This window comes from Mus pahari, chromosome 15 (assembly GCF_900095145.1).
Source record: "Mus pahari chromosome 15, PAHARI_EIJ_v1.1, whole genome shotgun sequence".
NCBI lineage: Eukaryota > Metazoa > Chordata > Mammalia > Rodentia > Muridae > Mus > Mus pahari.
This window is the reverse complement of record NC_034604.1, coordinates 59274247-59283960: the sequence shown is the minus strand read 5'-3', so window position 1 is coordinate 59283960 and position 9714 is coordinate 59274247. Positions and strand designations below refer to the sequence as shown.

The following is a 9714-nucleotide window of genomic DNA, read 5'->3' as shown; positions in this document are numbered from 1 at the left end:
CTCTCTCTCTCTCTCTCTCTCTCTCTCTCTCTCTCTCTCTCTCTCTGCACCTAGGATTTCATTCCCAACACCCACATTTAAAGGTGTTGAATAGTATGTGAGTCAAGTGTCGGCAGGTGTTACTGAAGTATATTCTAGGTGCTGAAGAACACGGCAATAAAAATGGAGTCCTGAGCAGGTGAGTCATGGATGAGATCTGGGAAAAGGTCGGGAGTGGCAGCTGCTTCCACAGGACTGAGGACAAGCTTCATGACGGACGGCCAGAGCTCAGGGAGGCCGCAGAGTTGAAGGATGCTGGATCCTTCATCTCCCAGATAGAGACACCAAGGCCTCAGAATCAACAGAGGAAAAGAAACCAGGAAGAAGTGACAGGGCTCAGAGCTGGGCTGGATGGCAGTTAAGTCGCCTGAGCATCCCATTCCTGCACCCAAGCAGAGAGAAGACAAGAAGACATCTTTAGGTCACCAATGCCAAGAGGTTCTACAAGGTAATAACCGTTTATTTTCTCCACAAAAGCCAAAGCTGGGAACCTTCAAAGTGTCCCAGATCCTAGAAACCAGCTCTGGTGAGGTTCTCTGGGTAAGAGGGCCCAGCTCCCGGGGAACCACAGAGAAGCCCCCCACCCCCCACCCCCCACCCCCCACTCCCCAAGGCAGGCCCTACCCATAGGTGTAGTTCCCAGCAGGTTTTCAGAGCCTGTCCCTGAGGCTCATCAACAGGAGGGAGGGAGCCTCGAGTGACACTCAGAAGGAAATACATTTAAAAGCAAAAGGTAGGAGGAAGAAGGGGACAGATTCCCCACAACACCGATCAATACCACACACAGCAGTACCCCTGGGAGAAAGAAAGCCATGACGGAACCTTTAAAAACAATAATTCATAACCGAATAAAAGACAAAATGGCGGGGGTGGGGGGTCCTTCAGAGAAACAAGGATCCCTCAGAGTAAAACAGACTCAGTGGTTTGAACGAAACGGCCTCCATAAGGGCTGGCATGTGAATCCTTGAGTCCCGAGCTGGTGGCACGGTTTGGGAAGGTTTAGGGCGTGTGGTCTGGTTGGAAGAAATGGAAGCTCTGAGAGTTCACAGAGCTCATCGCTTTGAGTTCTTTCTCTCTGCTTCCTGTTTGTATTCTGAGATGAGTCCTTAGCTCTCAGATTCCAGCCCCAGGCTGCCTGCTGTGAAGGTGATAGACTCTTATCTTCTGGAGCTATAAGCGCAAAATAAACCCTTCCTTTTATAAGCTGCCTTGGTCAGGATGTTTTACCACAGCAATGGCAAAGTAAATAACACTGACAAAAAAAAAAAAACAGACATAAAACTCAGTTTAATTCAGCTAACTTCACTTAGGGAATCCCAGAGTACAAAGTACAGTCCAAGGAGCCACCTGAAAAGGTCATGATGGGGCCACCAGAGAAAAGGCTGGAGGCCCAGCAACACGAACGTGTCAGACAGTCTTCACAGTAAGTGTGTCCCCTCAGTCATCTGGATGTTTGCACTCTTTATCTGCCCAATCTGACAGCCCGGAAAACACATGGTACAACCTCACTCATCCCATACTTGTCCCCCACATAATTGTAAGGGGTGTTCGGGTGTCATCAAGCTGTCCCCACAATAATCAAGCATACACGGAAACACTGCCCAGACCTAGGGATCCCAACCCCTCCCCTGCTCTGGACAATCCATTCATCTCAAGCTCAAAGGCAGGGAGTGTTCTTCAGCAGCCTCAGTCCAAAGCTTACCTTCTATTTGTCCAATTTTGTTTTCTTTGAGGTTTCTTGTTTTGTTTGTTTGGGGGGGGGTATCTTGTTTGTTTTGTTTTGAGTCTCATTATGTAGCCCTGGCTGACCTAGAGCTCAGTATGTAGACCAGGCTTGCCATGCCTCCCAAGTGCTGCAACTTAAGGCATGTGCCACCACACACAGCTTTGTTTAGTTTTAGAAATTAGTTCAGTAAATGCCAGGTGAAGGGAGGCCTGTGTACACAGACCACAGTCTCTGTCCTGAACTACCAGAGGGAAAAATGGGCATCAAGGACCACAAGGGGTGGCACACGCCTATTGTGGTCTTAGCACATGGGAGGCAGAAATGCAGTCCGTTCCAGGGTGGCCCAGGTTACACAGCAAGTTCCAGACCAGGAAGGGAGGACTGCAGAGCAAAATCTGTCTGGAAGGAAAGGCGGGGTGGAAGGAATTTTTTTTTTTTTTTCAAGAGAGAAAAAGAGAAGAAGCCAGGCATGCAGGCCTCCTCTGCAGGCCAGGAAGCCCAGCTAACTGAGCTTCTGAACTTGCTTCTGTGAAGACGGCAGCTGGCAGTGGAGTGTAAAGTGTGGAACACACACGAAAGCTGCCCCTGGTGAGACTCTAGCTCCAGGCTCCCCGGAAGACTGGTTCTGCTTAGAGCTCACTGGTCTCCAGGTCCTGTCCCAGGCCTGCTGATCCCTGTGTCAGTCCAACGCCTAGGAATCCAGGCGAGCTGTCCAAGCCTAAGGCCATCAGTGATTAGACGCCAGCATGGACGGAGCTGCCTGGGAAGGAGACCCCAGTCCCTGGGTGGACACAGGCCCAGCCAAACAGAGCCTGATTTAAACCTTTTAAATATTTAGGCATATGGTATATACCTTTTAAATATTTAAATGTCTGTTTTAAATATTTAATTACAGCGTTTAAATATTTAGCCATCTGTCCCCTTTGTGCTCTTGCCCCAGGCGGTAAGAAGAAGAAGCCGGCAGGGAGACTTCCGTTATCCACCACTGTCCCTATGAGCCTCACTTAATGCACCAGGACAGAGAAGGTCTCTTATCAGGACACACGGCCAGTAAGAGACAGCAGCTGTGTGAGGACCCGAGACTTCTCCTCTTCAGTCCAGACTTAACACATGGACATAAAAATCAAGTTTAAACAGAAGTATACAAGTCAATAACAAAGGAACAGACAAAAAAATTCAAATTAACTATCATGATGAATGGAGCGTCATTCTTTTTTTTTAATATCTACAAGAATATTATTCCGCCGGGCGTGGTGGCGCACGCCTTTAATCCCAGCACTTGGGAGGCAGAGGCAGGTGGATTTCTGAGTTCGAGGCCAGCCTGGTCTACAGAGTGNGGCCAGCCTGGTCTACAGAGTGAGTTCCAGGACAGCCAGGGCTACACAGAGAAACCCTGTCTCGAAAAACAAAAAAAAAAAAAAAAAAAAAAGAATATTATTCCTACCAAAAAAAAAGTGTTGAAAACAATACCTAGTAGGCTTAATTTCATATGTAAAAACCACTGCTCTTCAGCCGTTCATCCAAAACTCTTGTTTTTCCCAGGCATTAATGTAAATCTAACCTGTGAGTAATTCGTCCCATAACCCTCTGAGCACCTGAGTCAGGATGATGTCTCAGAGCTCTCCCGAGGAAGTCAGTCTGCTGTCAGACACTGTTAAGTACCGGACAACTCAAAAATAGAGATTTTAGGCTGCAATATTAAATTTCATCAATATGTGGACCACATTATTAAACATATTTACCCTCTCAACCTCAAAGCACTTAAGCCCATTAAACTGGGTAACCGTGAGTTTTGTTAATAAAGGGGAGGGGATGAGAAGGGGGAAGCTACAAAGATCTAAGTGGTTTTAGATTATTTCCAACCTAGAAAAAACTGATAGCTTAAAAATGATTTAATTCAGGCTCAGGACAGGACCGTTCTGCTGTAACTTACCAAATCTAAAGCCCGCATAATGAAATGTTAATAAGGATCTCCTTTTAGACCAAGCCCAAATCAAAGGGAAAATCCACCCTGGAGAAATTTCTGTGAATCTGCTCAAGCCCTGGGGGTAAAAAACAGAAAGGAAAGAGAAAGGGGCTTACAACCTAAGCCTTGATCCCAGAACAAAGGCCAGTTGGCATCCTTTCAGGCCTGCACCTGGCCAGGCAGTCAGAGCACCAGAGCACGGGGGTCTCTTCCCAGACTTCTGCCTTTCATCACCATCATCTGATCAGCGTGTCAGCCTGCTCACCTGTCCAGAGCCTGTGACACACCCACCTTCTGTCCTATGGTGACATGGCCCAGGTCCTGTCAACTGACTAATACTGCTATAAAGCATGCGTTGCTGTTGGTCATTAAATACCTGTAAAAGAACTCTAGGTGGTTTACAGTGAAATTGGTGAGGACCAGAAGACAGGCCTGAGAAGCAGTGTGTAAAGCTATTCTCCCATATTGGGTCAAACGGCTCGGGTGGGTGGACAGGTAGGTGAGTGGATACGGTTTATGCCACAACCCTAGCTCCTTCCCTACTTTCTGGTTCCAGCTACAGGTGGTAGTCTGGCGCAGTCGGTTACAGGACACCCAAAGAGGCTAGGGGAAAGGAAGGGAGAGCGGTTGTCTGTCTACTTCAGTTTGACAATATGACAAACAAGGTTACTGTGAGTAACTTGTATCGTGATATTGAACTATATTCTTGCAGACAGTAAATATAATGAATATTAAGTATATTTGACTAAATTTTTTTAATTGGGCTGGGGCTTTATCTCAGCAATACAGCACTTGTCAACTTCCTAACGGCTCTGGGTTCCATCCTCAGCATAGCAAAAATTTAAAAATAAATAAACAATAAAGGCGTACACCGTGCAGACTGGCACACTCCTCTGTACTCAGGAGGCAGAGAGAGGTGCGTGCTCTAAGTCTGAAGCCAGCCTGGTCTACATGGTAAGTTCCAAGCAGGCAGAGCTACACAGTAAATAAGATAAAAAAGAAAAAGTAAACACACAGCGCTAGAGACACTGCTTAGTGGCAGCTCATTTGCCTAACAGGAGGAAGGAACTGGGGCTCCAACTACCACAACACAAAAGAATAAAGAAGGGCTGGAGAGATGGCTCAGTGGGTAAGATCACCCGGCTGCTCTTCCGAAGGTCAGAGTTCAAATCCCAGCAACCAAATGGTGGCTCACAACCATCTGTAACAAGATCTGACTCCCTCTTCTGGGGTGTCTGAAGACAGCTACAGTATACTTACATATAATAAATAAATAAATCTTTAAAAAAAAAAAAAAAAAAGAATAAAGAAAAGGGCATCTGCCTAGAGGGGCCTTGCTTTGCTACCATGGTGATACAAACTTGCAATTTAGCCCAGGGAAGGCTGGAGCAGGAAGACTGAAAACTCAAATCCAGTTATAGTCCGTGGTGAAACCCTATGCCAAAAAAAAAAAAAAACAACGTGAAGCCCAGCACTGACACAGGAAACATGAGAGGGAGAACACGCTACACAAACTGAAGGCTGTAAGGGCTGGGGGTGTGGACGCACCGCAGAGCGCTTACCTGGAAAGCATGCAGCCCGCTCTTTTTGATTCCCTAGTACCATAAAGAAGAAAAAAAAAGAGACTTTAGAAATATGTGCTGATGTCTAGCCCCAGGCTAAAACACCAGCAGCACCAATGTTCAGAATACCAATAAGCAGACACAGACAGGCTCCATAAGAAAGCAGGATGAGCAAGCCACGGGGAGCAAGTCAGTAAGTAGCACCCCTTCATGGCCTCTGCATCAGCTCCTGCCTCCAGGTTCCTGCCCTGCCTGTGTTCTATCCTGTCTTCCTTCAGTGATGAGCAGCTATGTGGAAGCATAGGTCAAATAAACCCTTTCCTCCCCAACTTGCTTCTGGCCATGGTGTTTCATCACAGCAACAATGACTTAACAAGGAATGGGGAATACCACCTTCCAGAAATAGGCATGTTAGTTTGAAGCCAAGTACAGTGTGGCAGAGGCAGCTGGGTCTCTACGAGAAGACCTGGCTACTCCTCAGAGGTGGGACCCCAATACCTTCTGTGACTGGCATGGGTAGATAAGCCAAGGTGGGCAAGCCATTATCAGTCAAACCATACAGCCATTTACAGAGAGACGCCCAACAGAAGCTTCTCCCAGTGGCCTTATGCTATCCAGACAGAGAAGGAAGGCTGGATTGATGTCCTTGACCTTTCATGCGCGTGTCTTTTTCTAACCCTGAGTTTTATAACATGTAAAAACACCACAAGCTCCTGGATTCAAGGGGTTATCAAAACCTTGGTATATATGTCTGTTTCTAAAATGCCCCAAGTGAGAAACACAGTTGAATTGGGAAAACAAAACAAAACACAGCCAGTAGGCCTGCTCTGTCCATAAAAAAATGTCTGAAAACACACAAGGAGTTGGCTTCCAGTGAGAAAGTAAGGAGAGATCAATACTGCATCAGGAGTGGACGCTGGGCATATGCATGGGGGGACAGAGGATGACACACACACACACCAGGCAAGCTATACCCTGACACCAAGAACCAGCAAGGGAATGCTGGCTGGAGCAGCAAGAACGGTGCACACTTCGTTCACTATTTAAACTCCTGGACAGAGGAATTGTTTCCAATTCCAATGGCAAGATGAAAATCACATCTGTCTACTTCTGTGCATGAGGGCCAGGCAGGAATAGTGGTGAACACCTGTAGTCCTCACGAAGCCACAGGGCAAAGGCCAGCATGTCTCTAAGAAAAAAATAAAATGAATAACAGTGGGAGCATAGGCCAAGGAGGCCAGAACAGACAGCAGTGCACAAGGCAGACGCTAGGGACAGACACTTCACGGCGCTCTCTTCCTCCACGATTAGAGTCTAAAAAAGGGTCCCTCTATCCCACTCCCAAAGACTCCAAACACAATCAACCCAACCAACATTTTCTTGGTGTTCCTGAAGGACCAGAATATTCAGCAATCACCCAAGAGATCTATGGTTAGGTAAAAGCAGGTGCTACTGTCTCATGGAATCCCAGCTGTCTCTGGTTTATGCCACCAACAGCCCAAGGCAAACCTTTCGAAGATAACACAAAATGTCAAGGCAACCACCTCACAGGTAGCAAGCTGGGTCTTCAAGCAATGTCAATATATTCAGCTATGAGCACTTGAGCCCAAAACTGGATGCAGGTTCCCAATTTCCTTATTCCAAAACTAATCATTAACTTAGTGATAGAGAAATAGTTACTGGTGTCTATAGCAGCTCCTAGAATCTTCTAATTATTCTCCACCCCCACCCCCCAACCCCACCCCGCCCTCGGAAGTACAAATCAGAAAGTACCGGGCTGACAAGCCGGATGACTTTCAGTTTTTGACAAGCACACTCCTACCGACGTGCACGGGCACTACGGAAACCACAAGCCACACATCATCTCATCTGCTTGTGGCTGGACCCAAATCCCACATCTTCATTCTACTGCAGCTCAGACAATCCTGGGCCGTTCCCACCGCCACACCCTGTCCTGTGACACAGCTGTTCTGTGGCCATTCTCCTAGCTCAGCCTCCCGAGTGCTGAATCACAGTTACGTTCACACTACCTTACATTTCAACAAGGTGTCACAGGCACAGTCTGTACCAGCGTGCTTCTACCACACCATTCACGCTCTTCCATGTCCATACAAAGGCTGCGGTTATCCAAAAGCACTTAAAGTGATGCTGAGACTTTTCAAAGGAGCATTAATGATAATACAAGGAGCCCAAGAAACCTTTCCTGAGAATTCTTTCACAAATATGAATATGGCAAAAAAATAAATTAAAAAAAAAAAAAAAAAAAAAAAAAAAAAAAAAAAAAAAAAAAAAACCTTGGCAAGCAAGCTGAGTTTCTCACACTGGCTTTAAAAATCCAGGTTCAGGGCTGTCCAGATGGCTCAAGATGTCGAGAGGTAAGAGCACTGACTGCTCTTCCGAAGGTCCTAAGTTCAAATCCCAGCAACCACATGGTAGCTCACCACCTTTAATGAGATCTGAAGCCCTCTTTGGGTGTGTCTGAAGATAGCTACAGTGTACTTATGTATAATAATAAATAAATCGTTGGGCCAGAGTGAACAGAGTTGACCGGAGCAAGCAGGGTTGACTGGAGCAAACAGAGGTCCTAAACTTTCAATTCCCAACAACCACATGAAGGTTCACAACCATCTGTACAGCTACAGTGTACTCATATACATAAAATAAAATAAATTAATCTTTTAAATCTAGGTTCATCTTTCTAACTCACATGATAAAATGAAAGATTAGAAAAATGAACACATTAAAATAAGTTGCTCAGCCTTAAATCAAGATCTTTAGGGCTAAGAAAGTAGCCTAGTGGCAGGGCATTTGCCTGGCATGCATGAGGTTCTGAGTTTACAGCCCAACACCATACCAACCAAACAAATCACATCATGTCTGCCTACCATGTCTCAAGGCACACCACGAGGAAAGCCATCCCAAGGGACAGTATAATCTGTAACTCAGTGAAGAGGGTGGCCTGTGGGAAGGAGAGTCGGACATTTCTGCACTTTCTCCTCAAGGATCTAAGCCAGAGGGAAATGTCCTAAAGTAAATAATGAACTACTTCCAAGACAAGAAAAGCTTGACGGGAAAACTTGGCTTCAGCAGCAGCAGAAAAGTGGAAGGGGAACGGCCGCAGCTTTCTAAGAAACCTGGTCCGAGGAGACCCAACACCATAGTCCTACATTAAAGGAAAATTAAGACAATTACAAAAACAGACCATGAAACACTTTTTGACTGTCCTAGAACTCACTCTGGAGCCCAGGCTAGTGTCAAACACACAGAGCTGCCTCTGCCTCCTGATTGCTGAGATTAAAGTTATACACCACCATGCCCAGCTTGAAACATCTTTTTAACCTTGGTTGTAAACCATGGTCCATTTTATCTGGTGATTTTTTTCAAAGTTCACTAGCACAGGAGTTCTAGGTCCCTTTCAAAGGGAGAGGGAGGAGCCCGAGAGGAAAAGGAGAAAGAGTTAAAGACAAGTTGGAGCGGGACAGGGGCTCACGGGATGGCTCAGGAAGTACAGGCATTCTGACCCGAGTTCAAATCCTCAAGGCTCCTGGACAAAGCCCCATGAGGTCATTCTCATGCCTGTAGCCCTGGCGCTTTGGAGGGCAGAGCAGATGTGGCTTATAGCTGCTAGACGAGCTCCTCATTCAGTGGGCAAGTCAGGCCCCAACCCCACTGCAAGGAAAGGAGAACAGCGGAGCAGGGTCCAGGCACAGGGATGTGCTTGGCACACGGAAGGCCAGATGTCACACGCACACACAATTCTTTAAATCTGCTGGCTGGTGGGAATGTAGGCAGCACTGGGAAAGCAGCTGGTTTCCTTCCCTACCTGAGGTCTTCTTTTAAAAAAAGGATGTATTTATTTATTCTTTTTTATTATTTTATGTATGTGAGTACACTGTAACTGTAAAGATGGTTGTGAGCCTTCATGTTGTTGGAAATCTAATTTTTAGGACCCCTGCTCGCTCTGGCCAAAAGATTTATTTATTATTATACATAAGTACACTGTAGCTATCTTCAGACACATCAGAAGAGAGCGTAAGATCTCATTACGGATGGTTGTGAGCCACAATGTGGTCGCTGGGATTTGAACTCAGGACCTTCAGAAGAGCAGTCAGCTCGTACCCGCTGAGCCATCTTGCCAGCCCTTTTTTTTTTTAAGATTTATCATTATACATAAGTACACTGTAGCTAACTTTAGACACACCAGAAGAGGGCATCAGATCCCATCATAGATGGTTGTGGTTGCTGGGAATTGAACTCGGGACCTCTGGAAGAGCAGTCAGTGCTCTTAACCGCTGAGCCATTTCTCCAGTCCCCCTCTCCGTTGCTTGCATCTTAAATTTCTCAAAACCAGAGACCTAGAGACCTGATGATCTGAAAGTCAAAACCAAGCAACTGGAGGGCACGAAGGGGTTAATAACCAC

At 46.3% G+C, this 9714-nt stretch overlaps 1 protein-coding gene across 5 annotated transcripts in view; it reads right to left on the bottom strand.

Annotated features, from left to right (window-relative positions):
• Window positions 1-9714, bottom strand: part of Znf532 (zinc finger protein 532) — a 107397-nt gene that overhangs the window by 73010 nt on the left and 24673 nt on the right. Inside the window, exon 1 of one of the 5 annotated variants that reach the window (XM_029546833.1) lies at window positions 3699-3807. The exons of the other annotated variants lie outside the window; for them this stretch is intronic. The gene's annotated coding sequence lies outside the window, so the exon portion shown is untranslated. Of the gene's footprint in view, window positions 1-3698; window positions 3808-9714 lie in introns of those variants that run through there. 5 annotated transcript variants of the gene reach the window in all.